The 11739-nt window shown below is 49.6% G+C and overlaps 1 long non-coding RNA gene across 1 annotated transcript; it reads right to left on the bottom strand.

Annotated features, from left to right (window-relative positions):
* Positions 1–361: 361 nt before the first annotated feature.
* On the bottom strand, positions 362–11036 carry LOC115299892. Its single transcript, XR_003912401.1, has 3 exons — positions 10946–11036; positions 6961–7080; positions 362–739 (listed from the first exon to the last, which is right to left on the bottom strand). It is a non-coding gene; the product is annotated as an uncharacterized LOC115299892 (long non-coding RNA).
* Positions 11037–11739: the final 703 nt, after the last annotated feature.

Genomic DNA, 11739 nt, shown 5'->3' with positions numbered 1-11739 from the left:
GCTCACGCATAAACATCCAGAATGAACTTCACCTGATGAGGTAGCCTGGGGTCTATGTCAAAGGAGCAGAAGAGTCATTACCTTTCTTTGGTATTTATTTATTTATTTATTTATTTATTGTTTACAGAGGCTCTATTTGCCATGTCTAGAAACTAAAACCAAACCAATAAAAAGTGCAGATAAGAAAGAGGCTGCTGAGTCAGGCTGGAAGATAGCCCTGCCTTTTTTTAAGCAATTTTTTTAAGATTATTCATTCAGTCTGAAAGAGAGAAAGAGAACAAGCAGGGGAGGGGCAGAGAGAGAGAGACAGACAGGCAGACAGAATTCTAAGCAGGCTCCACACTGTCAGTGCAGAGCCTGATGCAAGACTTGAATTCATGAACACGTGAAATCAAGATCAGATACTTAACTGAATGAGCCACCCAGGCACCCAAGTAGCCCTGCTACTTGAAGACTCTGGGTCTTGAAAGAATTTGGACAAGTAGAGAAGAAGGGAGGGGCTCCCAGGAAAACGGGGTTGCTTGAGTCAAAGGGTGAGGAGGGGTTGAAAAAGCACAGATCGAGTTTGGCAAATACATGGCACACACAACAGCACTCTTGGTCCCTTGTCCACAGCAGACATTGTTAATCAATGGTAGCACTGTTTCCCACAGCCTCTGAATGCAGACTCCTCCTCTGTGTAGCCATCAGCAGTTGGTTAAAGCCGGCAAGCAGGAAGGAGTCTGCTGGCTTTTCTGGCCTAGAGTATCCAGAAATAAGAAAATGGGTGAGGTTGGAGCAGAAGCCACCTGGAGTCGGCCACACAGAAGCCCAAGGCAGCTCATTCCTTCCTCCAGCACATCTATCTTCCCGTCCAAACTCATCCCTTGTGTTCTGGAGGCCCAGTGTTGGGGAGGGGACATGCCCAGGGTCAGTGGGGCCTCTGGGGCAAAGAAATCAATGGTCTGCTCCCAGAAGAAGGTACTTTCTTCCCCTCAGAGGCTGCCCTGAAGGAGTGAAAGATTTCCCACTCAGATCCCACACTACAGGGAGCCATTGGAAGTTTCTTGGCAGTGCTATGATAAAAGTGTTAATTATAAGATATTATTATGAGGGGGACACTTGGGTGGTTCAGATGGTTGGGCATCCAACTCTTGGTTTCGGCTCAGGTCATGATCTCATGGTTCGTGGGTTCAAGCCCTGCATCTAGCTTTGTTCTGACAGCACAGAGGATCCTGCCTGGGATTCTGTCTCTCTCTCCCTCTGTCTCTACCTGCCCCGCCCCCTGCTTGTAGGTGTGCATGCTCAGTAGATAGATAGATAGATAGATAGGTAGATAGATAGATAGACAGACATTAATATGAAAGATTAATCTGTCTTATCTTCTTCTAAGAGAGAATACCTCCCATTGGGACACTCGTGAATGAGTCTGAGGCTCTGTAGAATGGGGGTTCCTTAGGCCTGAAGGCTTCAGTATCCACTGAAGATATGGAGGGTGGGCTGAGAAGCAGGGTCTGCATATCTGAACTGAGGTGGAGAGGAGAAGGAGGTCTTACCCTCGGGAACAAAGCCATGAGGTCAAGGCCCACGACAGCTCCCAGGGAGGATCGGGAGCAGAAACAGCTACAAAAGTTGTCAGACCTCATATCGCCCAACCAAGGCTGGACCGGTTGCTTGTTTTGCTCTTTGTTTCCCTGAAGTAGATGGAAGTAGAAAAGTAAATTATAGGCTCATCTTGGGGGGATAGAAAACAGTGGAAAAGTAGGGAGACTGTGACCTTTTCTGCAGGCAGGTTCTGGGGTTCTGAGAAGGGGGGAGATCGACGGCAAACTCCAGGTAAAGCAGCGGGTAGTGGCAAGGACACACGCAGAGGATGCAGCCTGTAGGAGCCTTCTCAAGAAAAGGGGACAGCTTAGGAAACCCCCTAGCCTGAGAAGGGGCAGAGCTGGGCAGCAGTGCTGAACACCTCCACTAGACTGTCAGCCTCTGAAAGGTGGGGACCATACCACCACCTTTTCCAGCACAGTCATAGGCTCTGGACACTGGGCACAGAAGCAGTGAGCTTACTTAACTGGGATCGACGTTCTCCTTCCCGACCACTCCCCAAATCATAAATGGTTTTCCCACTTATAGAAATGAACAGGGAGGGGAAACATTCAGAGTGAAGGTAGAAGGGGCTGAGACCAAAGAGAGAAGCTAATTTCTCTCTTCAAAGGTCACCACTGTGTGCCATGTTCCAACCCTAGTTTCTACTTCTCAGAGCTAACCCTCCCTAGAGCAGTTGACTGTTGCTCAACATTGGCTTCTTCAAATGTTATCTCCTGGGCTCCCAGCCTTTGCACCTTCATGATTCTCTTTCTACAGTTCCAGTTCCTCTTTTTCTACTTCTTCAGTAGTTTACCCTTCTTCTGAATCCCTTAAGCCAGATGTCTCCCAAATTCTGCCATTGTTCTAGTCTCCTTGGATACGCTCGTGGTCTCCTTGGAGGATCCTCACCACTCGTGGAGCTTTGATGGCCACTTGATTGTTGGTGACTCTACAGCCTCGATTGCTTCTTCAATTCTAGTCCCTCAATTGCAAGAGCCTGCTGGATGGGTGCAATTGAAAGCCCTCTGCAATCCCCAAGCTCAACGCATCCTTTGTTGGGGAGTTTCCACTGGACTTGGGTCGCCATGCTGGAGGCCACATTTTAGGAGCCAGGCCTAGAGTCAAGGCTGCCCTGATGCCTGGGTCTTTGCCTCCGTTTACCAGCATTTGGCCTGCCATCATCCTGCAGGAGGTTACCTGCTATTCCTGGTCTTTGGCCACCCTGCTTTGTGCTTTCCCTATTGACACGCAGTATTGAGAAAACTTTGGCAGGGTCTGGATTGCTGATATTGGACCTGGAGGACTGAGATGCCCCCTGGGGGATGTAGTGGTCAATCTACTCTAAATTCATATGGAAATCATTCCAGTCCTGGAGAGTGCTCTGTGCTGAGAGCTCATAGGAAGATAAATGGAGACCTCCCAGGCTGAATGAAGAGAAAGGTTACTCATTCATCCCTGAAATATTAATTGAGTTCCTTCACTGGGCTAGGGATTGTGTTAGGGGCTCGGGACACAATGGAGGAGACAGACGATGTCCTGCTCTCGGGAAGCCAACAGTCTAACAGAAGACCAGGCATGAGCAAATGAGGAGAGAGTGCTGAGTGCCCCCAAAAAGGAGAAACACAAAATTGAGTACAGGGACCAAAGGGCAAGGGCTGAGACCTAGAGGATTATTAAGAGCTGAGAGGAAAAGAGGGAGAGAAGATTGTTTCAGGCAGAGGGGATTAGATGTGGAAAGGCCCAAGTCAAGAGTGAGCTCAACACTTCCAAGGAATTGAAAGAAGTTCAGAGGGGCTATGGCATGTAAAGAAAGTAGTTCATAGCGGGGAGGGACAGGTGAGCAAAGGCAGAGTCACACAGGGCATAGGGGTGGTGGTGGTAAGGATTTCAAACTTTAGAATTTAAACCAGTGAGAGCCATGATAAAAATGTGCATATAATTAAGATATTTTGGGTTGCTCTGTGACAATCACACATTAGGAACCAGAGAGGACAGTGTGGTGAGTAGAAGATGGTGGTGGCCTCATTAGGGTGATGGCTATCACTGGACAGGAGTAGTAAGATTTTAGGGATATTTAGGAGAATTCAGGATCTAAAGAACAGCAATGGAGTCAAGGACAATTTTGCTTTTTTCACTCTATGACACAATGTATGGTCAAGTTTGTCCCAGGGGAGTTTGGTTCTGGATACGTGGAGTGGAGGTTCTTATGTGGCCTTGATAAAGATGCCAAGTGATGCAGGCTTGCCAAATAAAATAATGAATAAATTTGAATTTCAGAAAAATGACAAATGTTTAGGATAAATATTTCCTAAATATTACATGGAACACACTCTTAATAAACCATTTTTTCATGGTAGAACTGAGATTCAAATTTAACTGGGCATCCTATATTTTTATATTTGCTAAAGATGACAAGCCTACAGGCCATTGTATACATGATCCAAGGCTCCAGAGAGAGAGGTCTAGACAGAGGTATAGGCTTGACAACTGCCAGCACAGAGAAGAACTTGAAGCACTAGAAATGTGGAGGTGCTTAGAGTCAATACATAGAGGAGATGAGCCTCAGACAGGGTCTGATTAACTCCAACATTTAGGATCTGGCTAGAGGAGAAGAAAGAAGGGAAAAGAGGAGAATATCAATGGAGCTAAGGGTGGTAGAATGACTCAGCAGAAAAATCAAACACACAAGAGTTAAAAGCATTCATTGAATGTATCAACAGGTCATTTGTAGTCTTTGTGAGAGCAGTTTATGGAAGGATTTGAGACGTTTTCTTATGAAGGAGAAGGTGATGGTGGGAGAAGGAGGTGGGGTCACAAGAGGACTTGATTTAATACTAGAGACTCAAAAATATATATATTGGAGACTTGAACTTGTTAAAATATTGATGAGGAGACATGAGTAGAGAGGGAGAAGCTGAAGATGAGGGAGAAGAGGGGACAGGCGAGATCCCTGAGATGGCAGAAAGGAAGGGTTGAGATCCAGTAAATAGAAGGACATACACCTTCCGTTATACCAGGAGGCAAATGGAGGGTGCAGGCAGGCTGATAGAAGGGATGATAAGATGTTGAAACATTTCCTGCTTCAAGGTTCCTATTTTGTCTTTGAAGAGAGAGGTGATATCATCTGCTGAAAATTAAGATGGAGGTAAATATGTGGAAGACTTGAGAACAGAAGATAAGGTTTTGAAAGTTGAGTGTACAAGGAGTTGAATAGACGCTGCCTATGGAAAACATCGCAGCCAGTGCTGAGGACCTGGTCAAGCTCGGTGACCACCAGTGATGGGTGACTAGTCAGCCTGCTGGTGTGGTTTTTCCCAGCAGAAATCACCCTCGACATAGGTACAGTCAAGAGGAAAAGGAGAGCTGGTTGATTCACAGTTGGGTTTTTGCCAGGTAGTGCAACAAAGGGGAATTTACATTATAGGGAAGAACGAATGAAATTCTGAGTCGCACGGTCTAAGCCATGAGAGAGGAAGGTGAAGAAAGAGGAAGGATATGGAAGAAGAGGGGGCCTGGGCAAGTGGTTCTGATGGGGTCAGATAACAGGTGTCGAAAAGCAGAGAGAATAGAAGGATGTCAGAGTTACTAGTTTCAGAGAGAGGTAGGGGAGTTCTGGGTGGTGACTAAGTCTAGGCAGTGGTTATGGGGGTGGGTGGCCATGACACAGTCGGACTGAAGGTTGTCAGAGATAGAGACACCAAGCAACTAAGAGGTAGGGTGTGGGCTGGGGTGCATCATGGAATCTGATGTCATCCACAGTGATGGCAGGGCCCCGCTAGGTCCACACATCTTGCTTCTTGGAACACATCCCTGTTTGTTGGGTCACGTGTGCTGTCATGGTAGTGGGTGGGAAGAGGGGAGGTGGTGGTGGCTAAAACTAGAAGGGGACTGTGAAATGTTGCCCTCAGAAAATTAAAGAGATTTTGTGTGCTTTGAACAAAATGGATTCCTCTGTGTCCTCCTAGGCTGAAGACGTACATAGCCTCCATAGCCTATTGTCAATACGCAGCAGAACTGAGAAAATCTTCTATGAGTCCTTCTCAGTGTTACTTAAGGAGCCCAAGGAGTCAGTAATGAGCCAGAATGCCTCATCTTCCCCCTCACCAATCCCCAGAGTCTCTGCTTTCTCTTGTGTTCTTTCTGATACTCTGACTAGAAAATTCAATCTCACTTCCCATATCCAGTTGGTCACTAATTCTGCCTCTTCTATTGCTAGTGTCCCTGTGCTGATTCATATCATTGTCATCTGTCTCCCAACATTATGATGGCTTCCTAAATGATTTCTCTGCACACCACCCCCATCCTGACTTCCCCTAGCTTCTCCCCCTTCTCAAGAGGCCAAGGCCAAAGAGAAGACAATCCTAGCAGTGCTTTCTCCATGTAGACCCTTCACAGTCATCCGTATAATCTTCCTAAAACCCTGCTTCATCTCCATGACTCCTGTCCTTAATATTTCCCAGAGAATCTCTGTGTGTCTATGGAACAAAGATCAAACTCCTTAGCATGGTATTCAGGATTCCTCTTGACCTTGCCCTGTGCTCCTTGCCACCCACATCTTCTGCTCCTCCCTCCAAGCACCATGTGCCAGTACCACTAGGCTGTTTCACATTTGCTGTCATAAGCCATATTCCTTCCTGACTCTGGGGTTTTGCATCTGCTGTCCCCTCAGCCTGGGATGTCCTTCTTCCCCTTCTCCACCTCCACCCTGTAGGGCTTTGCTGCAGTCACACCTTGTCCCTGGTGCCTTATCTGCTCCCCGCCATTCAGAATTTATGCCTTCCTCTACAACGAAGGCAGGAAATTGCCAAAATCTCTATTTAACATGTATATTCAGTCTTGTAATACAGTTAGCTTTTTAGAAGCTGTTTGTGTAACTTATCTTGCAAATATGTTTAGTTGTGTGAGGATACAAAGAGGCAAGACCAGCCCCTGCCTTCAAGGTGCTTGTGTCCTGGTGGGAGCGCTGGCTAGCTGACAGGCAATGACAAAACCTTGAGGTGCATGCTGAGTTGGGCAAAAGACCACAATGTAGTCTGACTCCCAGCTAAGACCTAAGTTTGTTGAGCTCAGCAAGATGTTTTCTTTTTTAATTATTTTTTAATGTTTATTTATTTTTGAGAGAGAGAGAGAGAGGGAGAGAGAAAATGAGTGGGGGAGGGGCAGAAGGGCAGAGGGGCAGAGAGAAAGGCAGACACAGAATCTGAAGCAGGCTCAAGGCTCCTAGCTGTCAGCACAGACCCTTATGTGGGGCTTGAACCCACAAACCGTGAGATCATGCTCTGAACCGAAGTCAGATGCTTAACTGACTAAGCCACCCAGAAAGTGCTCCAGAAAGATGTTTTCTTTATCTGAGTCCCCCTGCCCCTCCCCAGAGCCTGGCGTGTCAAAAAATACCCATGTTAGGATGAACTTCAGGTTCCTGAAGGTAGGAGCTGTGTCTTCCTCAATCCTTTATTCTTCTTTCCCCCGGTGCCTTGTACGAGGCTTGGCAGGGTCAACATTCACTGAAATGAACTAAGAGAAAGAGTTGTGCAGAAGTAGCAGGTGCTCTGGGGACCTGTGAGTAAACAGTTGGCTTGGGAGATGTCTCAGACCAGACGAGTGCTCACTATTCATGTGACTGCTGTCTAGACGCAGACACCAGGGGGTCACTGCTTGTCCTGGAGGGGCCCCCTGAGGCTGGCTGACTGACCGAAACTCCCAGCCCATCCTGTAGCCACTTGCTCCTGCATAAGACCAGGCATGGGGAAGGGACATTCCCAGCAAGCAGAGGCAAGGTCAGGAACTACAGACACCTGGCTAGAGTGACTCACTGGGAAAGTGGAGCACTGAGGTGCGCCAGCAGAAACCTCCTCCTTCAGCTGGGATAGGGCCCCATCTTGGTTTTGGAGGCTGCATGTTTGCAACTGTGCCCTGAGCCACTGAGTTACCTTAAGGAGAGGATGAAGTGGGAATCGTCCCCTAAGTCTGAGGAGATGGGAAAAGAATGGCTCTGTTCCGGGAGCAGGTGCAACGGTCTCCAGGAGACTCTGTGCTCTCCCTTCAACCCCAAGCCCTCTCCAAATTTACCTGCAGGGCAGGGGGAAGAAGTTGTTATGCAGAGTGTGAAGAAGTTATGATAAAGGCTGGACAGGGTCCCAAACTCCCAGGCTGAGGAAAATCCCCCCAGCATTGTACAGTTCCTATTAGGAAGTGGGGAATTCCCAGCAGCTTTGAGGGGAGGGACGGAGGGAAGGAGGCTCCACCAGGTCAGCCCTTCACTAGCCAAGGCATCCCTTCCTGAGGCAAGTCCCTATTTATCCCCTGGTGGTAGAGTGGGCTGTAGGAACCCAAGGTGTCCCTCCAGGACTGCGGGTGCATGGGTCCCACAATTCCCATGGGAGGCGGCTGTTCCACCTGCCACCCCTCCCCGGCATTCCCTGCCCTTTCTGGCTCCTCCTGGGTTCCTCCTTCTCCTCTCCCCTAAGCACGTCCTCCTGGCCCTTCCTGGCCCCCTCACAGCCTTCCTCTCATCTCCCCACCTAAACCAGGAGAGCGTGAGGGAGGCTGGGCTGGCTGGGTCCGCAGGGCACCGAGAGAAGAGCCTAGTGTGGTCTGTGCTCACCTGCTGCTCTCACCTGCCTGGGGTCTGGCTCAGTCTGGGCAAGTCACTCAAAGGCTCTGAGCCTATGCTTATTGCTCTGCCCAAGGAGAGTGTCCCTTTGCAAAGCTGCAATGAAGGAACACTGCAGTAAAGGACTCTTTGCACATTTGCTCTGGGCATTCAGTTATTCGTTTATTCAAACATCCATTCCACACAGCATTTATCTTTGCCTGCTCTGGACCAGGCACTCTTCTATGTGCTAAAGATGTAGCAGCGACAAAAAAAAACAAAATCCCTGTCCTCCTGAAGCTTCCACATTAGCCAGCAAGGTGAACACGCAACTGACAAATAAACATATACTTAAAATACAGGAGATATACTGTTCTGCCATGCAGGAAAATAAAGCAGTGTAAGGCAACGGAAGACGGGAAAACTCCCTCTTTGGACACCTCTCGGAGGAAGAGACATTTGGACAGAGACCTGACTATAGGGAGAGAGAGGGCCAGGTGACAATCTGGGGGAGAGAGTTCCCGGCAGAGGGAACAGCAGTGCCAATGCCCTGAGGCAGGGAGGCGCCTGGCCCAAGGACCAGCATGGAGCCCGTGTGGCTGGAGTGGAGTGAGCGGGGCTAGTGTGGGAGGATGAGATCAGAAGACAAGCCAGGGCCGGCGCCCGAAGAGCCTTGTTTATCAAATTAGGGAGTTTGGGTTTTATTCTCAGTAATGTTTTTGAGCGGGAGAATGACATGATCTGATTTATGCTTTTGAGATTACTCTGCATGGGGAGTTTACTCCCAAAGTGGGACTAGGAAACCAGTTAGGAGGCTGTGATCATCATTCATCACAACCGATGCCCCTGTACCTCCATCTCCACCCCATTTCCATCCCAGAAGCTGGCGAGGTGTCTCGAGCTGCTCCTGTCTCTCCTCCTCTGCACTTGCGGGCTCCCAGCTCACTCCTCACCGGATCTGGGTCCGGCCCCACTCTGCATGGCCGCTGCCACCAGCAGCCTGCTCCCAGGGGCTTTTCCAGGCAGGAGCTCTCTGGGGCCTTCTGTGTTCTGGTTCCCCCCTTCCTGCTGGGAGCCTCACTCCCTGGGCATCTTGGCACTGCAGGTACTACCCTCTCCCCTGCCTGAGGTGTCAGGATCCACCCAACCCCTTCACCTGCTCTAACTGGGCCCAGTTGATACCCTTCTGCCATTGCTCCCCGATGACCCATTCAATCACCCATGTTCGCCAGGTGCCAGCACTGAGCACCCCTCAGGTAAGGGTGAGCCAGATAGCCTGAACCCCTGCCCTGAGAGAAGCCGAGTTCCAAGGGTAGAGACAGAAAGACAAGTAAACAATTCATGAGAGAACGTTGGGTAGGGAGTGACCCTGCCATGGGGAAATGGAAACAAATAGCAGATAGCAAGTGAGGGGGAAAGGGGATATTCCAGAGGGACCTGAATTCTCTGCATGTATGATCTGCCACATATCTGCCTTGTGAATGTCTGAGGAGATAGTGATTTGGGCTAAGGAAAGAGCAAGCGCAAAGGCCCTAAGGTAGGTGAGAAACGAGCTTGTAAAGAAGGCCACTGTGGCTGGAACAGGGAGAGGGCTGGTGGGTGAGGCTGCTTCATTATAACTTCATACTCTCCTCTTAGCCTGGGACTCCAGTGTCCTGTGACGTTCTGGACTTCTACAGCGGGAGGCTCCTTCTGCAGGCATCATCACAAACTCGGCGGGTCCCAAACTGAACCTATTTTCCCTCTCCTGAAACCTGTCCCCCTTTCTGGTGTCTAAACTATCCCCCATGCCAGTAAGTGGCGGGAAGCTGAAACTCCTCTTTCTCCCTCACCCCACACACCCACCAGTCATGAGTTCCACTAAAACTCCTTTAAAAATATTTCCTGTATTTGTGCCCTCTCTTTCTGGGTCAGACTCTCGCCCCTGTTATGAGGACTTGGCAAGGGTCTCATAACTGACTGATCTCTGATCATTCTCTGGTCAGGAAGGTGGCACATACTTCGAGAATAGCTGAATACCACAAAGCAGCAAGTAGTAGGTCAGGGGAGGGCCAGGCTGGGGGCGGCACGCAGAGGGAGCAACCGGCCTTCACAGAAGAGGGACATCTCGTCATCTCCCAGTTCGATGACCATACACACCCAGGGCCTCCAAGTCTATCCCTCCATGCAGACCTCTCTCCAGTGATCGAGCTTCACCGCCCCCAGGGCACCTGCTTGCCCTCAGCCGCCCCTGGAGGAGCCCATACTGTTCAGGTTTGCACTCCTCACCCCCCACTCAGTCAAATTCTCCCCCTGTTTTATCAGAGACCTGGGAGCCACGCTGGTTCCTCTCCTCCACCGCCAGCTGAGCCATCACCAAGTCCTATCGGAAGGTGCTCTGGACACTCCCTCCGTGCCTCAGCTGCCCAGTCACCACACCTCTGGCCCAGACCGCATACGTTGCCTCCTAACCGATGTCTGAGGCCTGCTGCTTGCTCTCATCCCATCTGTGGCCTTCACTGTGGTGACTCCGAACCACCTAAAGTGCAGGTTCCCTCATTGCGAGCCTCTTCTGTAAACCCTGCATTGGCTTCTCCTGGCTCTCGGGATAATGTCCAAACTGCAGAGCCACTGGGTAGCTCCAAGCTGCCCTGCCACCCTGCCCCCTTGCATCCTCTACTCCAGACTTCATGACCAACTTTCAGTTCCTCGAATGCACCATCCCTTGCCTTGGGGCTTCCTGCTTTCTTCTTCCACTGGTCCCAACATCCTCCCTGGCCCCCTTCTCTCCCCAGGCCCCTTGCCTACCTAACTCCTCACTCCTCAAGAAATCAGCAGTTTCGGGGCACCTGGTTGGCACGGCTGGAAGAGCATGCGACTCATGATCTTGGTTGTGAGTTGGAGCTCCACATTGGGTGTAGAGATTACTAAAAATTAATAATAATAAGAGAAAACACTTTAAAGAAATCAGCAGGATCACCTCCTCCAGGAAGCCCTCCATGATCTCCTCAAGGCGAGGCCAGGTGCTCCTCCCAGGTGTTTCCCTAGCACCCTGAGCTCACCTTACTACACTGCAAGTGCCTCTTTATGTCTCTGTACCCTCCACAAGCCTGGCATGTCTGTGAATGCTTACTTTGTCTGGCTTGTTGGTGGTACAATCCTCAGCTCTTGGCACAGGGCTTGGCACATAAAGGTGCTCAACAAATATTTTTTTTAATTTTTAAAAATGTTTTCTTTATTTTTGAGAGAGAGAAAGAGACAGCATGAGCAGGGGAGGGTCAGAGAGAGAGGAGACACAGAATCCAAAGATAGGCTCCAGGCTCTGAGCTAGCTGTCAGCACAAGAGCCTGACGTGGGCCTCGAACCCACAAACCATGAGATCATGACCAGAGCCAAAGCTGGACGTTCAACCGACTGAGCCACCCAGGCACCCCAACAAATATTTTTTTTAATGGATGGATGGATGATGTGAGAGTAGAAGTGGGGTTTAAAGTATGAACACATCTGGGGGCACCTGGGTGGCTCAGTCGGTTAAGCGTCTGAATTTGACTCAGGTCATGATCTCATGGTCCATGAGTTCAAGCCCTGCATTGGGCTCTGTA

This window comes from Suricata suricatta, chromosome 8 (assembly GCF_006229205.1).
Source record: "Suricata suricatta isolate VVHF042 chromosome 8, meerkat_22Aug2017_6uvM2_HiC, whole genome shotgun sequence".
NCBI classification, from domain to species: domain Eukaryota; kingdom Metazoa; phylum Chordata; class Mammalia; order Carnivora; family Herpestidae; genus Suricata; species Suricata suricatta.
Note: the sequence above shows the minus strand (reverse complement) of the source record. Positions and strands in the feature narration are given on the sequence as shown.